A 12,034-nucleotide genomic window follows, 5' to 3' on the forward strand; every position below is an offset into this window, starting at 1 on the left:
CAGAGCATGGTTTGATTCTCTGTGTCCATTCACTGTACCTTGGAGGTTCTTTTTATTATGGATAAGCTTTTAGTGATGGGCGAATCTGAGCCAATTCACTGAAAATTTATGCATTGAAGTTTATGGGCGACAACGTTTTTTTTTTTTTTCAACCATTAGAGTTTATGGGTGTAATTTTCGCATCAAAACTTGGTGAAAAATTTAGCTCATCACTAATAAACATACATTCCAGTACAAATACTTTATTATTATTATTATTATTATTATTAAGTAGCATACCTAGAACACGCTGCCCCCAAGATGGCAGCGTCCAGGGGATCCGCACATCTCGGCGCATCATCGTGACTGGTGCATCAAGCGTGCAACCTCGGCGAGTTGAACATGTAATGTAAAAAAACCGCCAGAGCCTTCAATCAGTGCCTGTTTATAGGTTCTCTTGGATGTTCCTGGGTGCTATTCTAGTCTATACAGATTTTATGGACTCTGATCTCGGCTTGTTTAAATGACTTGAACCTTTGCTGCCTATACCGACCTTTTGCCTGAACCTGACAATGTGTTTGCTTAACCCATTGGATACATTGTACTTGGGACTCCCTGTTGCTTCCTCCTTGGTCCTCACTCCAACCTGAAGCTGCAATGCCCTGAAAGTATAAACCGTCCATGGATCCTTCTGGGGAAGCTTAGCCTTAAATAGAAAGACATGGAGGTCTATGAGGCCCAGCAGGCTCACTTTTGTCAAGTTTTGGAAGCCATTCTTGCAAAGCTATCTACTGCACTGATAGTTGCTCCAGTTCCAGGTCAGGAACCGCAAATTCCTCCTCTCCATGCTACAACAGAGATCCCCATTCTTGTTGTGGCTTTGTTAATCAAAGTTTAATCAAATCAATCAATTTGAACTGCAACATTCACATTGTCTCAGAACGAGCCAAGGTGTTGCATGTCATTTCTCGTCTAGAGGATAAGCCGATGGAATAACTCTCCCCTTATCCAAGATGCCTTCAAGCTTTCCATACAGTCTTCAACGCTCCTGGTCATGTTGTTACAGCCTCTTCTCGATTGTTACAGATCCACCAAGGGAATCGAAGTGCCAGCAAATATGCTATTGACTTTTGAAACCTTGCTGCTGAGATGAACTGGAGTAATGAGGCGTATAAAGCAACATTCTACCTGGGACTTTCTACTAGATTGAAGATTGACTTGGCTTCCCGTGATCTGCTGGAGCTGCTTAAAGATCTCATCACCTTGGCTATTAAAGTCGACACTCGGCTTCGGGAGTATAAGTCTTATAAGGAGAGAAGTGAGAAGTTCCAACTCATGTTGGCTCCACAGTTTCAGAAACCTGTTCTTCCTAATTCCACCTCTCATCCTACTCCACCTACTTCTGACGAGCCCATGCAGATTGGAGGAGCTCGTCTAGCTGAACATGAAAAACTTTGGAGAGGATCTGCTGGGTAATGTATGTACTGTCATTTTGCCTACAACTGTCCTGTGAAACAAGGAAACTTTAACCCCTAGGTAAGATTGGGTAGACATTCCTGGGCAGAATCAATTCCTCTACCTGCAATTCTTCTTATAGATTTTTGCTTCCCATGCAACTTGGAGTATCTTCCAGGACTCTTCAAAGCCTTCCCTGTTTCTGGATCAGTCATTCGCTGAAAGTCACAACATTCCTCTTCAACCTTTGTCTCTTTTTCAATGGATTTTGGCTATTGACTACAGACCACTCTCCTCTGCCTTCATCTCTAAAGCCACAATGGAGGTACCCTTGACAGTGGAAACTTTACATCAGGAAAGACTTTCTTTTCTCATTATTAACTGTCTATCCAATCTTGTGGTTTTAAGTCTACCCTAGTCACCACTCCATAATCCAGTCATTGATGGGCAGAAGTTCAGATATGCCTCTGTGGATCTTCATTCTATTCCTCTCGCATATCAAGATTTTTCAGATGTCTTCTGCAAAAGATCAGCTGAGACCCTTCCTCTCCATCAGCCATATGACTGCCCCATTGATCTTATACCTGGCACAATGCCTTCCCAAGGTCGCACATACCCTTTCTCCTACCGAGACTAAAGCTATAAAGGAGTATAAGAAAAATAAAGTGTGTGCTGCCACAAGAAAAAATTTATATTGTAAATGGTACCACTCTAATAAGAGTGTTAAGTGAATAGCAGGGAGATCCACTCACAGTTCACCTCAGTCCCAAGGTGCAAAATCCAAAAACAACAAAGGTTTTATGTCCTAATACATTTTCTACTTTTTTAAAAAATATATTTAGCTCTCTCTTGATTATTGGAGATCCTCACATTCTTCCTTTTGGATATAGTGTTTTATAAAGGAGTATACTCAGGAAAATCTTCAGCATGGGTTAGGGTTAGGGTTGCCATATATTGTAATTAAAGCACGTTAATAAAGTAGCTCATAAGTTACAGTTACAGGTAATGCATAGATAATGCTTTGCAGTATCATTACTCACTGAGCAGTAATTGTGCAAGGACATACAGCATGTTGGTCATAATTGCCGCACTGAAACTGGTCGCAGCTTTTTAGAAAGGCAATAACAATGGAGCACACAAATCTTATTTTTATAAGCATTATTTTTATAAATCTTTATATTTTGCATCATTGTGGTAAATGTTGGTTTCAGATTAATTACCCAGTGAGGCTATGCAAAATGATTTTCTTTGCTGCTTTGTGGTGTAATTCTCAGAGAGTCTTGCTCATTTTAATGGGATGCAAGGTATAATAACTCAGCCACTGAATATTTAATAATTCATGCAGTTTGAATGTTAATGTTATTTTCCAAATAGATAAACATAATGATAAAATTGTATCAAAAATGTATTTTAAGGATGATATTTTTGCTTCTGAACTAGTTTACGCAGTGCCATCTCTTTGGCCTTTGATTAAGTCAGAAGTGGCATTACCTGACCCTCTACATCTCCGGCTAGAGTGGGATTCTTCTTTGTAGAGAAGAAGGATGGCAGTTTATGACCATGCATTGACTAATAACAAAATTACCTCCAAGAGCTGTGAATCCGGGGAGGAGCCGAGCAAACAGCATAGCAGAGCTCTGAGAGACCGGAGCTCTGGGCACTACACCCGACCCTGTCGGATTGAGAATAAGTAAGCGTACTTACTAAATCCCCCACAAGCGTTGGTTTAGACGCGTACTTAGCGAGACCAGGGGCAGTCGGCTCTGAGTCGCCACCCGCATCCATCCGATAGCATCTGTGTCCGCAAGAGAACTGCTGGCTGGTAACGTGCGCAAGGAGAGGAGACGGCGAGCGCTACGAGCGCTACGGAAGCCGACAGGGGCCCGCAGGGACTGCAGGGGAGGAGGCGGTCAGCCACAGAAACCCGCGGTCGAGGTAGACGGACACACGCTCGATAAGAGCGATGAGGTGAGGAGGCCCCATTAGATAAAAAGGCGGCTGTAAGCAGATAACACCCTGTGGCGGCCTGGAGGGAGAAGCTAGCAGGACTAACAGAGCCCGAATATCTGCCATCTGGAGGGAAACGCGAGTGGAGAGTTGGAAGTAGCCGGATTTGGGAAACAAGGGGCCAGAGACAGCAAGCAGTGGGAGAGAAGCGCGTCCAAGGGGGACTGGCAGGATACTGCCAGAAGCTTCGAAAAGCTTGGCCTTCACAATAGTGCTTTAACCTATATTACAGTACTGGTGCTGGGAAGAGTGCCTAGAAGAGCTTAGAAATGGAAGGTGTTTAAAGCTAACAGTCAATTCCCACATATACTGCAGATACTGGCCTCTGGATCAGACCCAACATACATTATTATATATTAAGCTACATACTGTTTATACCTGCCTATCTCAAAAGAGTCTAATCATAACCAGACACTGTCGGTTTTATAACTGTTATTTGGAGAGGCAAAGAAACCCCCAATATCTGCCAGCTGGAGCATTAGTGTTTTAATCTATACTACAATTCTGGTGTTGGGAAGAACGTTCAGAAGTGGAAGTTGTTCAAAGATATCAGATAATCCCCACACATACTGCAGATACTGGCCTCTGGAACAGCCCTAAAAGCCATAAAAGCTATATGAAGTTATATACTGCAAATACCTGTTTATCTCAAAGAGACTAATCATAACTAGATATTTCCGGTTCTATAATCTTTGAGTGATAAATATGGGGAGACCCCAAAAAGGTGGCAACGAAACCGGTACAAAAGAGAAAACAAAAGACAGAAATAAAGAAAAAGAGAATACCTCAATGCGCAATTTACAGTCAACCCCACGTGACGTAGCACCAATGTTTCGGAGAAATAGCACGGGCAGAGATGATGTTTCGAAGAAATCGATGGGAAGAGGGGCAAGAAGGGAGGCGACGGAAAGGGATTCTGAGGATTCCGAAAGTGAGGGAGAAGAAGGAGGAGAGAACGCAGCTCTCTATGCCCAATTAGCCAAATTACCCTCAAAATCGGAAATTAAAGAAATGCTTCAAGAAGTAACTACATCTATAAGGGAAGCTATCTTGGGTCTTAAAAAAGAGTTTGCAGATATGGTGACGCGCACGGAGGAAGTGGAGCGTCAAACAAGTAACCTGCAGCAAAACCAAAAGGTTATCTACAGTAAACTACAACAGCAGGAAAATTTGATCTCAGACTTAATGAGACAGATGGAAGACCAAGAGAATCAGAGCAGAAGGAAGAATATAAGAATTAGAGGTGTTCCAGAAACCATACTAAAAGAAGATATAAAAACCTTTCTACAACAAATATTCAACAATATTTTAAACAAGGAAAAGGTGAAAGAGAAGATGATGGAAATTCAGATAGAAAGAGCACATCGGCTGATGAAGCCAAAGATGGTCCCTCCAGAGGCACCCAGAGACATACTATGCCGACTACATAGTTTTGCGGTGAAAGAGGAGATCTTGCAAAAAGCTAAAGAAGTAGAAAACATAATATATGAAGATAATACTTTGACTTTTTTCCAGGATTTATCAAGAACCACCCTGCGAAAAAGGAAAGCGCTGAAGCCACTGACAGACCTGCTGAGGGAGAAAAGGATACTATACAGATGGGGCTTTCCATTCTCACTTTCGGTTCATAAAGACGGAATTTCAGCAATACTACGTTCAGAGAAAGATTTAGGAAATTTCCTAAAGAAACTACACCTTCCAGTGATAGAGATACCAGACTGGCCAGACGGATATAGAACTAAAGCGGATCTATTGATGGACCAAGAGCAAGAGTGGTCAGAAAGTAGAGCCCCAAAGAACATCAATACTAAGAAAGGAAAAGCAAAGGAGACTAAAGATTCTACGATGCAAGGTGGACTATAAGCTAAATAAGAGACCTTGAGGACTTTGGTTAGCAGATGTTCATACTAGATGACATTAACCCCTGGATGGGTAACTTATAAATATTTTTTTTGTTGGTCTAAATGAAGTCCTTGCATAACTAAAGTTTAATTTTTGTTGCTAGGAAATATTGGAATAACGTTTTTATGAATGTATAAATATTATTTTGATCTAAATGAATTCCTTGCATAACCAAAGTTAAATTTTTGTTATTAGGAAATATTTGAATGTAAGGGTGGAGGAGGGAAAAAAAAAAATGAAGTATAACAATAATAGCAATGAAGGGAATAAGCATATTTGGGAAGAAAATTTAAGGGTTGGGTGGTTCCAAAAACTGCCCATAAGACCAAATATCCATGCTGCTAACTTCATATCCATACCCCCAAAAAAGTGGTAAAGCCACTCTAGCCGTAGTAAACATCTCTCAGATTCAGGGAGGATCCCTGAAGAAGCTGAGACGGCTGCTATTTTTTCCTTTTTTTTTTCTGTTTTTGATGTGGTCACGGAGCAATTCGTACTCCGTGATATGTTGTATCGTTTGTGGTTTTTTTTTGGTGTTGTTGTTGTATTTCCCCTTTTTTTATGTTCTGTACCCCGGTTTGAAAACTGAAAATAAAGAAATTTTAAAAAAAAATTACCTCCAAGAATCTCTACCCTTTGCACTTATTGCTGAACTTTTTGACCAACATAAAGGGGCCAGTCTTTACACAAAGTTATATTTCCTGGGTGCATATAAAATAATTAGTGTCTGGGAAGGTGATGAATGGAAGAATGCATTCAACACTCGTGATGGGCACTATGAATATCTTGTCATGCAATTCGGGCTTTACAACGCACCTGCCGTCTTCTAGGAGTTTAACAACATTTTCCGGGACTTGCTTGGTCTAAATGTTGTTGTGTACCTGGACGATATTTTAGTTTTCTCTAAAAGGTTGGACGAACAGCGGCTTTATGTTTGCGAGGCACTCTCCCATTTGAGGAAGAATGCTCTTTTTGCCAAATTGCACGTTGGAGGTCCCTAAGATTCCTTGGGTACATTATTTCTTCTAGATGGCTTAGAAATGGATCTGGCCAAGATTTCAGCAATTCTGCAATGGCCCCTTCCTACCAGTACTAGACCCATACTAAGGTGCATTGGCTTTGCTAATTACTATAGACAATTTATTAAGGATTTCATTTCTACAATTTCCAATATTCTAGTCCTTATCCATAAGTGTGGGAAACCAATCTGTTGGCCTCCACAAGCCCTTGAAGCCTTCATATCCCTGAAAAGTTCCTTCTCATATGCTCCTATTCTCAGACATCCTAATCCTCTCCTTGAAGTGAAGTTGATGCATCCGATGTTGGTGATGGAGCAATATTATCTCAAAGGCAACCTTATGATGGGAAAATTCACATCTGTGCTTTTTTCCTCTAAAAAGTTTTCTTCCGTGGAAAAAAATGATGACATTGAAAACATCTTGCTGTCAATTTAGCTCTGGAAGAATGATGTCACTTATTGGAAGGTTCTACAGTACCAGTTATGATCTTCACCGATCACAAGAATTTAGAATACATTCAAGCTCTCAAACGATTAAATCCAAGACAAGCTTGCTGGGCACTCTTCTTTTCTCACTTCAACTTCATCATTAAGTACCGTCCAGGCTCTAGAAACAAGAAGGCTGATGATCTTTCTAGGATTTGTTTCCCTATAGACCCTGGCCCTAAAGACAATGATCCCATCATTCCTCCAGTTAAGATAATTGCAGCACTACTCCCGTAAATGGCCACTCAGATTCTGTCTGCACAATCTTCTGCACCCCCCTAATACTCCTCTTGGCTTGGCCTACATTCCTCCTGAACCTTTGACACACTATGCTTTGTCAAATTCATGACTCCAAGCAACCTAGACATCCAGGAATTATAATGACTATTGATCTTCTATCTTGTCTTGTCTGGTGGCCCTCTTTACGGAGAGATGGCAAGGACTTTACATTCTGTTCTGTTTGTATCACATCTAAATCCAACCATTCCCTTCCCATAGGCTTGCTTTAACCTCTATCCATCCCATCTTGACCTTGGACCCACCTTACCATGGACTTTACCATGGACTTTACCATGGAGAGGATTACCTTCTTCTCATAGCAATACGGTAATTTGGGTGGTAACAGACAGATTCGTTCTCCGCAAATTACCTTCTGCAGTTGAACTTTCCACACTATTCATTCAACACATTTTCCACCTCCATGGCTTCCCGGCTGAAATTATTTCAGATAAAGGTTCTGAATTTGTTTTTGGAGGTCAGTTTGCAAGTCTCTCAATATTTCTTTCACTTCTCATCGGCATATCACCCTCAATCTAATGAAGCTGCTAAACTAGTCAACCAGACTCTTGAACAATTCTCAAGATGTCATTTTTCATTATGTCAAGAAGATTGGGCCGATCTTCTTCCTTAGGGTTGCTTATAATAATGCTCTTTAAAGTGATACTGACACTAAAAAATTATTATTCAAAATATTAATGTACATCAAAACTTACCTATAGCTGATGTTGATCATTTTTCACTCATAGGGCTGCTTTTGTAATTGTTAATTGAAGTTCCTAAACCTGACTGTTTTGCCAACCTGACTGTCCCTTCTCAACATGTCAGAGTTTCTAATGCTAACAGACTACTGAAGCTCAAATATGGCAGCCCCCTAGAGAGGAACATGGGGGATTAGATGGGTAATGTAAAAGCATCTGTAAATACTTTTAGGGCAAAATTATAGATAGCATGAGAAGAAAATGTTATGATAGATGTAATTTCTGGTGTCAGTATCTCTTTAAGCCTCCTCTGGAAGATCTCCTTTCTATTGTGTATACGGTCAACAGCCTCTGGCGTTTCCTCAAGATCTACTTCTCACTAATGTTCCAACAGCCAAATATAAGGTAGCCCTTATATATGTCTGCAATCTGGCAGGCTACACAATGTAACTTGGATAAAAGTTCCTTTTTTAAAAAACTTATGTGGCATCCTCTCCTCTATATGTTATTGGAGATATGATTTGGCTGTCTACCAGGAATATTCATCTCCCCTTTCCTATAATAGAAATCATCAATCCTGTGGCAGTTCGGCTTCCATTACCCCCAGAGATGCGAATTTCTGTATTCCATCTGCTCTTCTCCTCCTCCTGTTCCTGTAATTGTAGATGGTCATCAAGAATTTGAGATTGAAAAGATGCTGGACTCCTGAATTTCCAGGGGCTGTGTACAATATTTAGTCCATTGGAAAGGCTTTGGTCCCGAAGAATGTTACTGGATCAAATATTCGGATATTCATGCTCCTCTATGGAGATTTCACAAACAATTCTAAACATGGCTTTAGTGGTCCTGTAGCTCCCCATGGAGGAGGGGCTACTTTGAGGTGCGCCCAGTGGCGCTCCAATTCCCTGCGCTGCCACTACCAAGATGGCAAAGTCCAGGGGATGCACGCGTCATGGCGATATCCGCTTGTGTGTCAAGCGTGGGATTTCAGCGCATTTATTTGGAGCATAATTCCCTCTTTAAAAAGACGCCAAAGCCTTCAATCAGTGCCCATTTATAGTTTCTCTTGGATTTTCCTGAGTGCTATACTAGTTTATAATGATTTTCTGATCTTGGCTTGTTTAAGTGACGTATACCTTTGCTGCCTGAACTGACAATGTGTCTGTTTAACCCCTTGGATACCGCATACTTGGGACTCAGTTGCTTCCTCCTTGGTCCCCACTCCAACCTGGAGCCGCAAGGCCCTGACAAGTATGACACAATAGGAGATCATAATTGAGACACAGGCAAAGTAGATGTCCATCATCCAGCATTCAATGCAAATATTTACACAGGATTGAGTCAGGTACAATTAACGCTGATTTTTATTTTGCACTCTCTTAGTAAAGTAGTTTTTTTTATGTTAACGCTTTAATATTGTTCTGAAAAGCTCTACTTTCATAAAAGTAGCTCCAATTCAGCATGGAAAAGGCAAATATGCCTTTCCCTTCCCCAAACTTTCACTTTTTGTTATTCACAACTATAAATCTCAAGAAAATTGATTCTCCCCCTTTCCTATTCATACAATCAAAATGATAATTTTCTTTTTTCCTTGGTACCTATTTTCTGTAAGACCTTTTCCTTTTCTGCTACAGAACAGATTGCAATGCACACTTCCCGTGCATTTATGGCATTCCACCTCTAGCCTGTTTCATGCTACAAATTTGCTGACATGATTAGTATAGCTCAAAAATGATCTTTTACCTTTTGTCATATTTCTCTCCCAGTCATGAGCAATATACATTTTAAACAGAAATAAAGCCACATTGAACGTTGTATATTGCGTTTCATTTAATTTTCTGCTTCCAGTAACTGTACACGTGGCTGTTATGAAGCCATGAATATTGTAGCAGAAAGGCAAAGGTAATAAAATACTCCTACTGTGGTTTTACACAGTCCTTTTAATTAAAATATATGTAAGTCATTAGTGCTACTGATATGGTAATCAGCTGTTGATTCAACTTCTTGAAGCAATTTGTCACTTCAAATCAAAATGTGCCCTACACACACTCAAGGTGAACTTTTTTTTTTTGTCTTTTTGCTACAACCTGATTAGCAATTGGACAAATGTGTCTAATTTGCTCCTTGGAGCTAGGCATGTGCTGATTTCCCTTGAGTAATCTTTTCCTGATACCTGTCTTAATGAAGTTTCTTGATTTTTCTGTATGATTTGCAGCAGAAACTATAAGGTAGTTGCATTCAAAAATAGTCTTTAGAGATGTAACTTGGGGGAGGGGGTATGGGGGGTTCTTATTAAAACATAAAGTAAAAGCAAATTTGTTAGGGGAAAGCATTGATAGGCAGCTGCTTTAAAAGAAAAATACTATTGATGAAGACTGTAAACATGTTCAATATGCCAATTATACATTGACTGGATTTCTTAATCGTCATCTATGTACAGAATACCTAAGAAGGTACCTTGAAAATAAAAATGCATGCATAAATGCAGCATATGTGTTAATGTAGAATGGGACATGGTAGAATACAATGGCAAGGAAAATATAATTTTTACATGGTTTATGCAAAATAAACAAAAAATTAATAAAATCAAGGCTTGCAACTTAAATCGCTATCAAAAATGTATGTTACTGGTAAGCACAATGTATCTAAGGTGCATGAGCCGACTATTAATCAAAGTGTCATCTCATGGTAACCCTTGGTAATTTATTTTAGCTTCTAAGGCCTCGGGCACCCATATTAGATTGCAGGCCTCAAAGAAGAGCAAACCAATTTTGCCTGCATATATTATTTTCACACAACATGATTTATTGGAAGGGTATTATGCACAACATGTAATAAAACAATCCTGTAGCATGATCTTTTAAAACAAAAGAGAGTCAACCTGTGACATTGTAAAACTGCAACTCTCATCATGTTAATCAAGCCAGCAAGCATTTACAACAATATCTTTCTTCAATTTCTATACAAATGATATAAAAATATTAATATAAAAACGCACATTCTAAAATAGGGCCCATTTATGGCTGCAGCTGCAGACGTGGTCACCCAAAAATGGCACAATCATTGCATTTATAGATGCCATTTGTGCCATTCATTGCATTGTACTTATACACATTTCTATTAAGTACTTTGCAATTGACACAGGGGAACCCTGCAGCTACTATCACCCTGAATATGGAAGTGATTCCAGGGCTCTCACTGCAGGCTGCATCCATATGCACATCAAACTTTACTAAAAAGTTACCGGCAGATGTAATTTTAATGTTGCACTTCAAATTACATTCCTTACTCCCAATATTGAGTACAATTGTATCTGATTTGCAAAATCATGCAACTGCAATCACTGCAATCAATCAAAATTGGTGAATAGTGTCTAAAACTACACATTGAACACTGTCACTGCTTTGGAAAAATGACCCCCCCCATTGGTAAAATTATTGAGCAAAATGCAAACTGTGTAAGATTTAACCCTACAGGTGTTCTGTAGTTGACACATTTGCTTTATGTCAGTGACAGCTACCACTCCATTTACCTCAGCTGTCTCAGCTATTAAAATATATGAAGGACTGCTGGGCACTGTACTGTTAATCCCATAAAAACATATGAAGTTAAAGAAGAGCTCGCCAGAAACATAGCCATTAATAAATACAGCAAAGCCAAGGGGAGAAGATGGTGTATGAGTTATGTGTATATATAGTGAATAAAGTACCACCTCTTGTAAAATATAAGGATATAATACACAAAAGCCATGAATATCCTGTAAATTATATCCTTATAAACGGTGAGTTCTGATGTCATCAGTTATAAACGGAGAGTTCTGATGTCATTTCTGTCACATGACTCATTGAAATTTGTGTATTATAATAAATAAAGTACCCCCAGTTGTAAAATATGAGGATATTAGAAGTTACCTCGGAGTTCCATGACCTATATAAAAACACTCGGCCTTCGGCCTCGTGTTTTTATATGATCATGAAACTCCTTGGTAACTTATAATATCCCTATATTTTACAAAAGGGGGTACTTTATTCACTATATTATAAGTAACCGAGGAGTTTCATGACCATATAAAAACACGAGTCCGAAGGCCGAGTGTTTTTATACAGATCATGGAACTCCGAGGTAACTTCTAATATCCTCATATTTTGCAGCAGGGGGTACTTTATTATAATACACACGTTTAAGTGAGTCATGTGACAGAAATTACATC

This window comes from Xenopus laevis, chromosome 4S, assembly GCF_017654675.1.
Source record: "Xenopus laevis strain J_2021 chromosome 4S, Xenopus_laevis_v10.1, whole genome shotgun sequence".
NCBI lineage: Eukaryota > Metazoa > Chordata > Amphibia > Anura > Pipidae > Xenopus > Xenopus laevis.